This window comes from Antechinus flavipes, chromosome 2 (genome assembly GCF_016432865.1).
Source record: "Antechinus flavipes isolate AdamAnt ecotype Samford, QLD, Australia chromosome 2, AdamAnt_v2, whole genome shotgun sequence".
Classification (NCBI taxonomy): Eukaryota; Metazoa; Chordata; class Mammalia; order Dasyuromorphia; family Dasyuridae; genus Antechinus; species Antechinus flavipes.
The window spans coordinates 350,920,234-350,933,013 of NC_067399.1; the positions used below are offsets into that span (position 1 = coordinate 350,920,234).

The following is a 12,780-nucleotide window of genomic DNA, read 5'->3' on the forward strand; positions in this document are numbered from 1 at the left end:
AAGAATTACCACTATCAAATATCCAACATACAGTTCTGTATTGGAAAATAATATACACTCCTAACACAAGTAAATTGCCTAGACATAACTTGATTTTTGGCAAACATAATGGAAAGATTTATAAACTCAGCTTCCCTAATAAATTCTTTAGGAACTTTTTAAAAGAGAAGAAACAATGATAAATATGTAAAACTAAAGTTCTTCCATCCATTCTAGGACCTTATAAGATAATGGTTACAGGGATTATATTAAGAGACAGTCCTCCAGGGTTGGGCTGCAAATTAAAATATTTATATACTGATATTGTGTTTTATATCTTCCACTGACCACTTGCTCTGATTATAGATATTTGCTATAAGAGGAAGAATCAGGAACTTGATTGCCTTAAAGCAATTTTATTTCATGCACCTGTTCTAATTTTTAACAATTCCATCTTAAGTTAGATTCAGGAATTATCAGGTGGGTTCTCATTCAAAAGAATTCTACTGGGAAATTGAGTCAGAAGGATCCTATCTTTAGCAGAGACCAAAATTGTCCTTCTAATTCATTCCCAGATACTAATTTCCACTTGTAATAACTTCTGAGTAGCTTATGGCATATTTTTTTCAGATGGTGAAGCACTAGTTTAATGATCTATCCAGACAGTCATACCTGAATTTAAAACTCCAAATAAATATTAGCTACAGTCCCAAAAGATTTTATCTCCTATAGCAGTTCTCATTAATCAAAGCTTCAGATGAATCTAAATCACAGTAAGACATTCATCCTAGAAAGTTCACAGCTTATCTTTCATATCTAAGAAGATGGTTCTAAATTCAACATTACATAGATCATTTTGCTTTTAAAATACCCAATGCATAGAAATATTCTAAATTGCATATTGTACATAACAGAAACATTTTCAAAGGGACAAAGGCAAAAACTATTTTTCTGAGTCCCTTTAAATAATGGTACAACTTTTAGATGACTCAGTACAATCAATTAAAACTCACATAGAATGTCCTATTTTCACATAAAAGAACCTTTTAGATGTAACATTAATAATCTATTCATTCTTTAAAAAAAAGTATTAAACTTTTGGAAAAAGCCCTATCAAATTATCAGATCAGATTAAAATTCTGCTCTAGGTTTTTTTTTTTTTATATATATCATATTTCTTAAACAAGGAGACCATTATGCACTTAAATAGACATTAAATAATTTGCTGGAAACAGATGATATACCTTAGTAGAAATAAATTGCTTTCTGAAAACTTACGGTTCCAACAAACCTCTTAGAGCAGCTATAGATTTGAAAAAAAAATCAGTTATTAATGCCACGTAGGCTGTTCCTTTAAACAGTGTAAGCAATTACACTGCAAGGAGCTGCAGTTTGTTTAAAAAAATAAAAAAGCAGCCGTACCATGCTCAATGGGGGAGGGGATTAGATTATCACCTGACAAGGCCTTTTTCACATGGCTGCCGCCCTTCCCCCACTACACATTGTATTTTTCCCAACTCTGCCATGCTTCTGATCCCCCACTTCTGATAGCTAACCCTTTTAGAATGCTAAGTCCCTCAGGATCCAATCTGCCAGCTAAAGACAGGCCTCAACCTCATGGGGTATCTCTTTCCCATGACAAATTCACTAGGGGCTTGTGCCTTTTTGTCCCCTATTTCCAGCAGCCATTTTCCTCTCTCTTCCTCCTTCTCTCAAGCCATCTCTTACCTTGTCCTATATCTATCAATTCCCAATGCCTATATACTCAATCCTTCTCTGACATACTTTAAAGACACTCCAAACCAATAACCCTTCTAACTAGGTGCTCCATTTAAACTATTTTTTACAAAGCTTTGCAAATCAGTCTTTTTTGTCCCTTGTCTTTAAATCAAAAAAAAACAAAAAACAAAAAACAAAGCAAAACTTAAAACTTTAGTATTTACAATGAAATAACGTTGAACCAAATTTCATAAAACTTATACATATATCCAGCAGAACTGACAGAATTTTAAGGCATAACTACATAATATTTACAATTATCCAATACTTCTGGAAAGCAACATACCATCTGAGTAGGGAGATATAAACACGATCTACCCTAAGGTAAGCTACTGGCATTTTGTTTTAATAACCTATATTTTAACTTAAAATCCAATCAAATACAGCTTTAAATTCCCGATAATATAAAACTGCTTATCTCAAATTACAAATTTCACTAAAGTGATTAAAGGAAGGAAAAGAAAACTATCTTCACTCTCTCTTCACTTTCTGCACAATCCTCCCCAATTTAATTGAATTGCTTTGGAATTTTGAAATGACCAATTGCCAAATCCCCCAACCATTATTCCCAAAGGACTTTTCCTAAAGCTTCAATTTTGGCCAGAGTTGAAGCCTAGAGGAAAGTCAGACCTTTCTCTTTCTTCCCCCCTTCTCCTCCTTCCCCTCCCCCCCCCCCAACAAATTCTAGCTCATAGAACAAACATGACAAAGACATTTTGCACAAAGACAAACACAGACAAAAATTACATGGAAATTACACTTTCCCATATACAATAGAAATACTCAAGTGCACTTTTTTCCCCCTTTTGCTCTGAAGATTTGAATTGGATTGCCCCATCTCAGAGCATACAGTCTCATCCCCTGGGCTCCAGCAAATGCACAGCCATCCCCCTCCCCAGGGTCAGGAGGAGTTGCCTATCTTCTTGGCCAATCATAGAAGCCCCCCATCCTCTATCGTTAACAGAACCCCTTTTTCCTGGCCTTCATCCCTTAATCTGGATCACCCAAGGATCTCAGGGCCCACAAGGATAGTTCAAGGGAACATTAACAGATAGTCCCTCTATGGATAATGCATGCTTGAGTTACCTGGCTCTCTCTTGTCCAGGCTTCATCTTTAAAGACTTGGTGTACCTTCTGTTTATATCTGAGAGTCTCTCCTAGTTTAGGCCCATTTTTCACAGAGAGGGATGCTGAGAGTCTGATCTCAAGATCAGTCGGAGGACCCAACCTGGTGCCTACCTTGAATCAGGATCCCAGCCATCTCTCTGGGAAGCCACAGATCCTGAGCCGAGCCCCCATAAACTGTGTGGGACAAGTGCAAGACCCCTTTTCCCAATTAACTAATTAGAGACATCTTCAGGTACAAAGAGAAAGCATTTATTTTATCCCTGCAGGGAGAGGCCTAGACACACCTGAGAGTCATCCCAACTCCATGTGCTCCTGGAACCTGGCCAGCTTCCATCTTGTCCAGGACTTAAAAGCAAAAGATCTGAGCCTTTTCATTGGATTCCATGACTAACCATCTTTTTTTTTTTTTTTTTAATTTTTTATTTAATAATTACATTATATTGACACTCGTTTCTGTTCCGATTTTTTTCCCCTCCCTCCCTCCACCCCCTCCCCTAGATGGCAAGCAGTCCTTTATATGTTGGATATGTTGCAGTATATCCTAGATACAATATATGTTTGCAGAACCGAACAGTTCTCTTGTTGCGTAGGGAGAATTGGATTCAGAAGGTATAAATAATCCGGGAAGAAAAACAAAAATGCAGATAGTTTACAGTCGTTTCCCAGTGTTCTTTCTTTGGGTGTAGCTGCTTTTGTCCGTCATTTATCAATTGAAACTCAGGTCTCTTTGTCAAAGAAATCCACTTCCATCAAAATATGTCCTCATACAATATCGTTGTCGAAGTGTATAATGATCTCCTGGTTCTGCTCATTTCACTTAGCATCAGTTCATGTAAGTTTCGCCAGATGACTAACCATCTTTGACCATCTTTGACCAATGGTCACCAATGTTGGCTGTCTCACACAGGTCACTTCACTTTCTGCAAGTTCACTAACTTCCTCTATTCCAGGGTTCAAAGTTAATCCCTCCAGAGATCATATGACCCCCTCAGGATCCCAGCTCTGGCAACAGGGATCATGTGACTCAATATTGAGAAATACTTCATCCAATCAGTCCCATTCAGTTCCAATTCAGGAATGGAGATTGGAGGGGTGAGTAAAAGGAAGAGAACTCTAACTAGAATACAGCAGTTTAGAAAAGGCTAGGAGAACTCCATAAGTACAATGAGAGCCTCAAAACAATTGACTTGGCCACAAGGACTTTTATGAATATATAAAGAAATTAAGCAAGAGGAGAAAATGAAATTAGGGCTCTTAAGGAAAAATATTTGCAGAACAAAGTTACTTAGAAGGTTGAAAACATTATTCAAGTAGTGAACTCCCTGAAAAGAATGGAATTCAATTAGGATCTCTAACCAGTTTCCTGGATTTTGCCTCAGTTACTAATGGTCCCACTTGGATGCCACTTGGTCCCACTGAGACTGCTCAGTCTTGCTTCTGTATCCATCGTATTGCAAGATCTCACTCCAGGCAAGATCTCATCCAGGCTTGATGAGCATTATGCTAAATGCTGAGGGATTCAAAGACAAAAATAAAACAACCCCTGCCTTTGAAAATTATGTTGTAGCAGAAGAGGTAACTATAGGCATATAGGCTTGTGCAAAACACATATGAATACCTCCTTGAGGTGGATGACATTAGCAGCTAAAGGGATCAGGAAAAACCTCCCTGAAGAAAGTGATGTTCAAGTTAAGACTTGAAGTAGACTCAGAAGACTTAGTGAAAATTTATGGAAAGACTCAGGGAAAGCATTCTAAGGACAGGGACTGGCCATTTCTGTGCATAAAGTGCATAAAGATGAATAATATGTTAATAATAAGACTGAAAAGTGAAGATGAAGTCAAGTTGTAAAGAACTTTTGATCTGATCTGATTAGAGATAATAGCCCATAGAATTTATTTAGCCAGGAAGTGATATTGTTAACTATATATAGAAGAACAACAGCATTAAAAAACTTCCAAACTTAGATTAGTAACAGTGACCAGTTTTGGTCCTGAGTTACAGATGAAGAAGAAGAATTCATCATCTAAATGATGAATTGTGGCTGTGGGAATAAAATGTTGCCTACATTGTTATTTGTAGCCATTTTTGTCTTGATTTTTGTGTAATTGTTTTTCTTTTGTAAAGGCAAAAATACTTCTTTTTAAAGAAATGATCATATCAGAAAGCTTGATATAATTTATTTAGATTTTAGTAAGGCATTTGACAAAGAAAAAGCTAAGAACCCAGGGCAGAATTTTTTTGGGGGGGGAACTTTCTATACTTAAGGGTCAGAAGGAGGGTAATACATTGTTGAAGGGAAACCAATTTTTTAAGAATCGTCATTTGAGAAATTTTTTTTTAATTTCCCAAATGAAGACCTTTTGATTTTTTTTTCAGCCCCACTGACAGGATGTGAATTATTAGACCAGAAGAATGTGCCTCTGCTGTCCTATTTCCTTTGCTTGTGTTGTATATGAAAGGAACAAGGAAAATAAAACAAAAACAAACTTCTCAAGGGATCCCATTTTATAGGATTCTTGTGAAGAATGCTTCGCCAGCTTTTAATTGCTTTATAAATATAAATAAACATGAATTGTAATTTTTATAATAAGAGTTTTAGTGGAAATTTGACAAGTTTATTTGCCTTTACTTTTTTCCCATACTTTATATGAAGTTTACAAGAACTGTTATTTATTTTTCAAGTAATAGATTTTTATTTTCATAATATATGCAGAGATAGTTTTCAGCATTCACTTTTGCAAAATCTTGTGTTTCACATTTTTTCTTCCTCCCTTACCCCTTCCCTAGATACCCCTTCCAATTACCCTTTCCAATATTATGTTATACATGTGCAATTCTTCTATACATATTTCCACAATTATCATGCTGCACAAGAAAAATCAAATCAAAAAGGAAAAAAACCGAGAAAGAAAACAAAAAGCAAGCAAACAACAATATAAAAAGTGAAAAATACTATGTTCTGATCCATTCAGACCCCACAGTTCTCTTTCTGGATGCAGATAGCTCTCTCCATCACAAATCTATTAGTGTTGACTTGAATTACCTATTGTTGGAAAGAGCCTGTCTATCAGAATTGATCATCACCTAATCTTGTTGCTGTATACAATGATTTCTTGGTTCTACTCACCTTCTTTAGCCTCAGTTCATATCTCCAAGCCTTTCTAAAATCATCCCTCCTGATCCTTTGTTATGGAACAATAATATTCCATAACATTCATATACTATAACTTATTTATCCATTTATCCATTCTCCAACTGATGGGCATCCACATTGTTTCCAAGTACTGATATTTATAAAATCAGCAAATTCTTTGAATTGTTATAAAATGTTAAAATACCTAGAGTTTTCCTTGGAGAACATGTTTTAAGTAGTTTGCAAAATTTAAGTTTATGTATGTTATTTCTCAGCTTATCAAGCTCCTAGTGGAGTGATAATATTTTTTATGTTTAAAAAGAATTGCTTTCCTTACAACAATTACTTAGAAATGTGTTTGCTAAAAGATCCCAATGCATTTTTTCATATTTTTTCAGAGCTTTCTCAGTAAAAAATAACTCCAAATTACTTGTGTAGTTTTTCCTGAATCATTTTCTAAAAAAGAAATTGATTGTTTTTTAGTCATGTTCAACTATGTGAAAAAAAAGAACAAAAAAATTCCAAAACAGTATTTATACACTGAATATTTTTAGCTGGGTACTGTTTTGAATGTAGACTTTAGGAATATGGTAGCTTTAAAAATACTGCTTTCTGAATTGTTTTAAAGATAATGCTTAGTTTTAAACATCAGTCAAAATTCTTTAAGGTTATTCAGTTACTCAAATAATTGTGTTCATTGGCATCTGATTTATTTCTAAGTATATACCTCTTCCCTACCAACTGTTCCTTGTAATAAAAAAAATTTTTAAGAGGAAAAACAAATACTATGTACCAATCACTGTACTAAATGTTGAGGACACATTTGAACTGAAATTAATCTACTGTGTAGTTTCTATTCCAAAAGATTTAAAGATCTTTTTAAAAAGTTAACTTTCCTTTCCACCTGGGGTAGCTAGATGGCACAGTGGATAAAGTGCTAGGCCTGGAGTCAGGAATACTCATCTTCCTTAGTTATGAGACACTAATTATGTGACCCTGGACAAGTCACTTAATGTTTGCCTGCATTTCTTCATCCACAAAATGAGATGGAAAAGAAAATAGCAAACCACTCCATTCTTTTTTTGGCTAGTTAAATAACCAAATTCTGAATGCCATTAGAAGGCTGCCTATTACACTCTTTATTACAAGTTGTGAATCTTTAAGATTTTTTTCTTGTAAATTTTTTCCACAGACAAAACAACTCCTGAGATAATAAATGAAACAAAAATATGAAATTCTCAGTTTTACGTGATTCTCCTCCTGCTACTGCCATGATAATGGCAAAAAAGAGGGAGAGCAAATGCCAAGAACAAAAATGCCAATGTATAGACTAGCTAAGTGGAATATGGATTTATAGATTTTCTTTAGGAAGGTAGGTAAAAGAGTTGGAAGAAGTGCTTATGTTATATATCCAGAGGAGTAAAAGAATCATTTCATGGGATGGTTAGTTTTTTTGTATTGCATTGCTGTTTTAAGAGCAAAATCTAACCTTTGTCGTCATGCAAGTTAGGCTGGCTTTAATTTAGGCTAAAAGATGTTAAGAATATCTTTGAGATTTGGTTGGCTCATGAGAGTAAAGATTCAGGCTGTTGCCTGTTTACCTGATTATAAAATCGTCTCAAGGAACTCCAAGCTCTTTCTTGATTCTTATCTGGTTTATCATGAATGGCAGCTTGGTCAAGGGAATTTTAATCAACTGAATCACCTCTTGGTATTCTTAATGCCTATTCTTGTTGAGTATCCACTTACTATTACTAAGTAGATCTCCTTTTCTTAACTGTTTAGTGACTTAAGAATATCTCATTTTTGTTCTAGTTATTGCCCTAAATTTTTAAGGAGCTAACCTGACTCTTGTCCACCTCAGAACAGTTGCTTATAAGTATTTCTTATAGACCATTGTCAAAATAATTGTATCTATGTATTTGGAAAAATAAAATAGCATTAGGAAAAAGATGAAATTTAAGATTAAAAAGGAAAAATGATTTTAGCTTACATACTATTTCTATTGCAGATGTTGAAGAGGTAGAGAGATTCTATGAAAATCTTGTTAAAACTCTTATCATTACAATGTTCAATTATAATTTTTGAAGACTAGTGAAGTATACATTTTGCTTCTTGCCTGAGATGTGATTTTCTGTAGGTGTGGAATGAGCCATGTTTAATGTTTATTTAATGTTAATTAAATTAGACATGATTAATGTTAATTTGTTTTGATTGACTAGATATTTTACAAATTGAGTGGTGGCAGGGAGAGGAGAGTAAATGTGAAGCCACAAATGTTTAAAAATAAAAAGGTCAAGACTATGTGAGACTACAATTGAATCAACATATATTTTGATCTTTGAAAGTTTTTGTTAGTTAAAGTGGTCATAGGTGAAGCCAGAGGAAAATATGTTGAAATATGAAAACACTACATATGATTCAATAGAATGAGAGAAAAACCAAGGATTTGTTTACTATATAGATATCTTAGGCCTATGTAGCACAAAAAGTTTTCAAGAAAAGAATTAGAAAACACTGGATATGGTGAATGGTAACCTTTGAAAATTAAAATAGATTGTAATTTAACACATAGGACATAAATAACTCCAACCTGATATGTTTGATTTTTAACATTAAAAATAATAGACACCAAAAAAAAAATAGGCATTTTCATGTATATAGTAGAATTAAAAAGGGATTGTGCATGAAATTATAGTTCTCTATTACGTAGAGCTTGCTTTTCTTATTAAATATATAATAAATTCACCATACCTCCATCAAATCTCCGATAGTCTGTGATTTTTTTCTAGACTTATTTTTGTTCTCTTCTATGCATTTAAAAATCCTTCAGCAACCCTCAGTTTTTATTTTGTTTTAACCATCCTAAACATATTCTTTCATTTTCCTCCACCAACTCATTCTTACTCCCATTGGAAAAAGAAAAAAAAAATTGTAATAAATAGACATAATCAAGCAAAACAAATGTCCACACTGTATCAGCATGTATATATCTTATTTTGCATCTTTAGTCTCTCTGATATTGGATCATCAGTCATTTTTGACTTTTTTTTTGAGCTGACCCAATTAAACAAATTATTAATGCAAAACTGGAAGATGACTGTAGAAAAGGCCTTTTACATTAATTATAATAAATCTACCCTAATATAAATCAATTGCCATAATGAGATCAAAAGATAAAAATCACCTTAGTCCATGAACAGTGATATTCCCAAACAGAAATAGTTAGTAAGCAAGAACAACAGTGGTTTGGAATCATGAAAGAAATGGTAGAAGGTGAAGGGTAGCATTGTCTCTCATTACAGCAGAATGCAATGGAGGGAAAATAAATTAAACACTGGACTGTTAAACTGGGTGTACTAACTGAAACAAGATTGCTATAATTTTACTTTGAAATAAACATTTTTGGTCTATTATTTCTTTGCCCTATAGATTAAAAAAAATACTGCATCAATTGATGTAATTTGGTCCTTTGATTTTTAAAATTCCATTCCTTTATGTGAGGAAATAAAAGATATTTGTAAGGATTTTTATAACAAATTTTTTTCACTTTCAGATGTTCCTTCTGTGTTTGAATTTTAACATTACATTCCTTGATTTCCTTCTTAAGGCAATAGGTTTGGCATTGAAGAAACCAGATGAATAAAAATTGAACTAGATCAAATATATACAGTATATGATGGCAGTGACAAAATTGTGAAGGCACTAAGGGATTATTTCTCAAGTTATATTAAAAGAATTATTTCAAGACATATTAAAAAAGTATCTACCAAAGGCATAGGGGAAAAATCTTGCACATTATTGTCAAAGAAAAGTGTTTGAAAAAACATGGTAATTATCTACTTGTTTCTACTTTTTGCACATGCTAATGTTTTGATGATGATAATGAAAACATCAAAGGCATTTTTGATGGGTATTAGAAGACAGGCTATTATGAGTGATATCCGATAGTGAACTAAGCCTTAATCATCAAAAAGTTATAAAGGAAAGAAGAAAGATATAAGGAATATAAGATCTTCAATTACCTGTAATTTGTTGATTGTAAAAGAGCATTTGATTTAATAGAATTAAATGCTCCCTTAAAATATCACTTTTCCAATATCTCTCCTAAGCATCTCAAAAGCAGATTCCAGATCAAAGAGGGATTTCCATAGATGAAGTCCTCCTGATACTTATGTAAGACATTTTATTGATTATATCAAAGACTGAAATATTACAGAGCTATTTAAATGAAATTTATAATCACCTAAAGGAATTTGACCTCACTATCCTCACAGGAAAAAACAAGTGAATGATAATTAACAATAATAATGAAGTTGAATTGAGAACCTATGAGCTCATCCATCACCATATATATATGTTGGGTTTTTTTTGCTGAGGCAATTGGGGTTAAGTGACTTGCTCAGGATCGCACAGCTAGGAAGTGTGAAGTGTCCGAGGTTAGAGTGTCCGAGGTCAAATTTGAATTCAGGTCCCCCTGCCTTCAGAGCTGGTACTCTATCCACTGTGTCACCTAGCTACCCCCCATCACCCTATTTTTCTTAAATAAATCTGGTATATGGATAATGAGATGAGCTCAAAATTGAATAGAAGGCTAGTTCATCTTTAGAAAATTGCAAGGCTATTATGATTCCAAATTTATTGGAAAAAATATCCATCTTTTCATCTTTTCTGATATGCATGTGTTTATGTGCATACTCATGCTCCCTCTACTTTTAAACCCTGAACTTCTCTGTTTTGGGTCTTTTGTTTATCCCTACAATTTCTAATTTATTTGGATTAAGTAATTGAATTACTTCTTTGCATATAACCCCCAGGTCTCTCTCTCTCTCTCTCTCTCCCTCTCTCTCTTTCTATATATATATATACATATATATATTTATATTTATATTTATATAGTCAATCATCCATCTTCTGAGTGGCAATACTGTATTATCAACTGTCCAGTGGACATTTAGTAATGTTATCCTGTAGACATCAGACATCTTGAAATAATCATGTCTAAAAACAATTAAACTATCTCTTTTCCTAGTTTCTTTATTTCTCTTGAAGCTAATGCCATTTTTCTACTCATCAAAGTTTAAAACCTTGATGTTATTATAAATGTCAGCAATTAGGAGTCTTAGCGGATACCTAGGGGGAAATCTCCCTATTTGAGAAAAACAGTTTGGCAAAAGTTTAGGCTTACACTAGTATTTTATACCATATTTCATAGTACCATTCTAAATGGGATTTATGTGACCTTAATATTAAAGATCATATTTGTTAGAATATGGGATCCTGCTGAAAGAGAATACAGAGGCCACCTTGACCTTGGGTGCACAATAAGTTTTCTGCCATGTTGCAGAAACGTCCTTGTTGAGCAAGGAGCAGTGATGTGCCACTGGGGATGGGTTTGATCTGAGGGTCACAGTGTAGTTGCTTGTAAGCAGGGATGCCTTGACAGGGCCTCTCACCTGGGAACTGGTTGCTGATATCAAATGCTGGATTGGTTCTCCTCCCATTGGCAGATACCAAGCATAGGCAAAGCCCACAGGCTGCTTCTCTGAATGGTGGTTGTGGATTGCCTACTGTTCATGTGCTGATCATGCTTGCAAAAATGTATATCAACAAGGCTGTATAGCATAGTAAACTGGAGCTCTTTTCACACTCTATAAGTCTCCAACCTCATTCATTTCACCTCTGAGATCAAAAGGCTTATGTATTTTGAGCTCTCAATCAAGATGGCTGCAACAACTGGCACCCAAGAAACAGGGACTTGAAATGTGCCAGGGCGATCACTGCATGGTCAAGACAATCTCCAATACGACTCCAGAAGAAGAGCCCACCAAGCTACACTATTTCCAGACCAGACAGAGAGTGGCAGAAACAGTTAAATAACTTAATGGGGCAGAAAATAGGCACCTACTTCCTTCAGACAGAGAAGTATATATCAGGATTATATCTAAATGTATAAAAGAGCAGAGGTACACAGTTCAATTAGAAGATAGTAGGAAATTCCTGGACATTGCTTACAACGTTTCTCCATGATTACCTGAGGAAGATTGTTATAATTGTGGGAGATGGATTGTCTGGGTGAACAGCTCACTGCTTATAATAAGCAATGCCCAGGAGAAATATAAAAAAAGTCATTTTATCATATATAATCTCTGAAGTCTGAAATCAGAACCAGAAAAGGTGAGCAGGAAGTTTATAATCAGAGTACAGACAGGTCCATCTCTTAGCAGTATATATCCCTCTGCTAAGCCTAAGGATGATAATGAATACTTTCCCCCACCTCCACCATCTTTGGCCCCTCCCTACTCTTGTATCTATCCAGATATACAACCTTTCAAAGGTTCTCCTAATGTAAAGCCTAAGAACGAAATTGGATGACTGAATTTTTAGAACAGACTTGATTGACTGCTGCTCAGGTTGCTCCAGGACCAAACATGAACTTATACTTTGAGCAAGTTAGTATCAGGACTAGGAAGCAGTAAGGAGGCTTTGATGTCCACTGAATGCAGATTAACAAAAAGAAAGGAACCATTTTTCCTTTAATAATAGATGGCTTACATATTAACTTATGGGGTAGAGATAATTTACAGCAATTAGGGATAAAACTCACCACAGATTTTTAGGAAGGTCATTGCTCCTGCAGCTTCCATCACTCTATAAATAAGTTGAACTACCCACACACTATTATGGGTGGAGCAATCCCTGACAGAATTAAAAACAGCTGCTATACATCAATTACTACAAGAACAATTGGAGTTAGG

General features: G+C 34.5%; 1 protein-coding gene across 1 annotated transcript in view; it reads left to right on the forward strand.

Annotated features, from left to right (window-relative positions):
• SRP54 (signal recognition particle 54) overlaps positions 1–12,780 on the forward strand; it is a 135,605-nt gene that overhangs the window by 105,533 nt on the left and 17,292 nt on the right. The gene's annotated exons all lie outside the window — the stretch shown is intronic.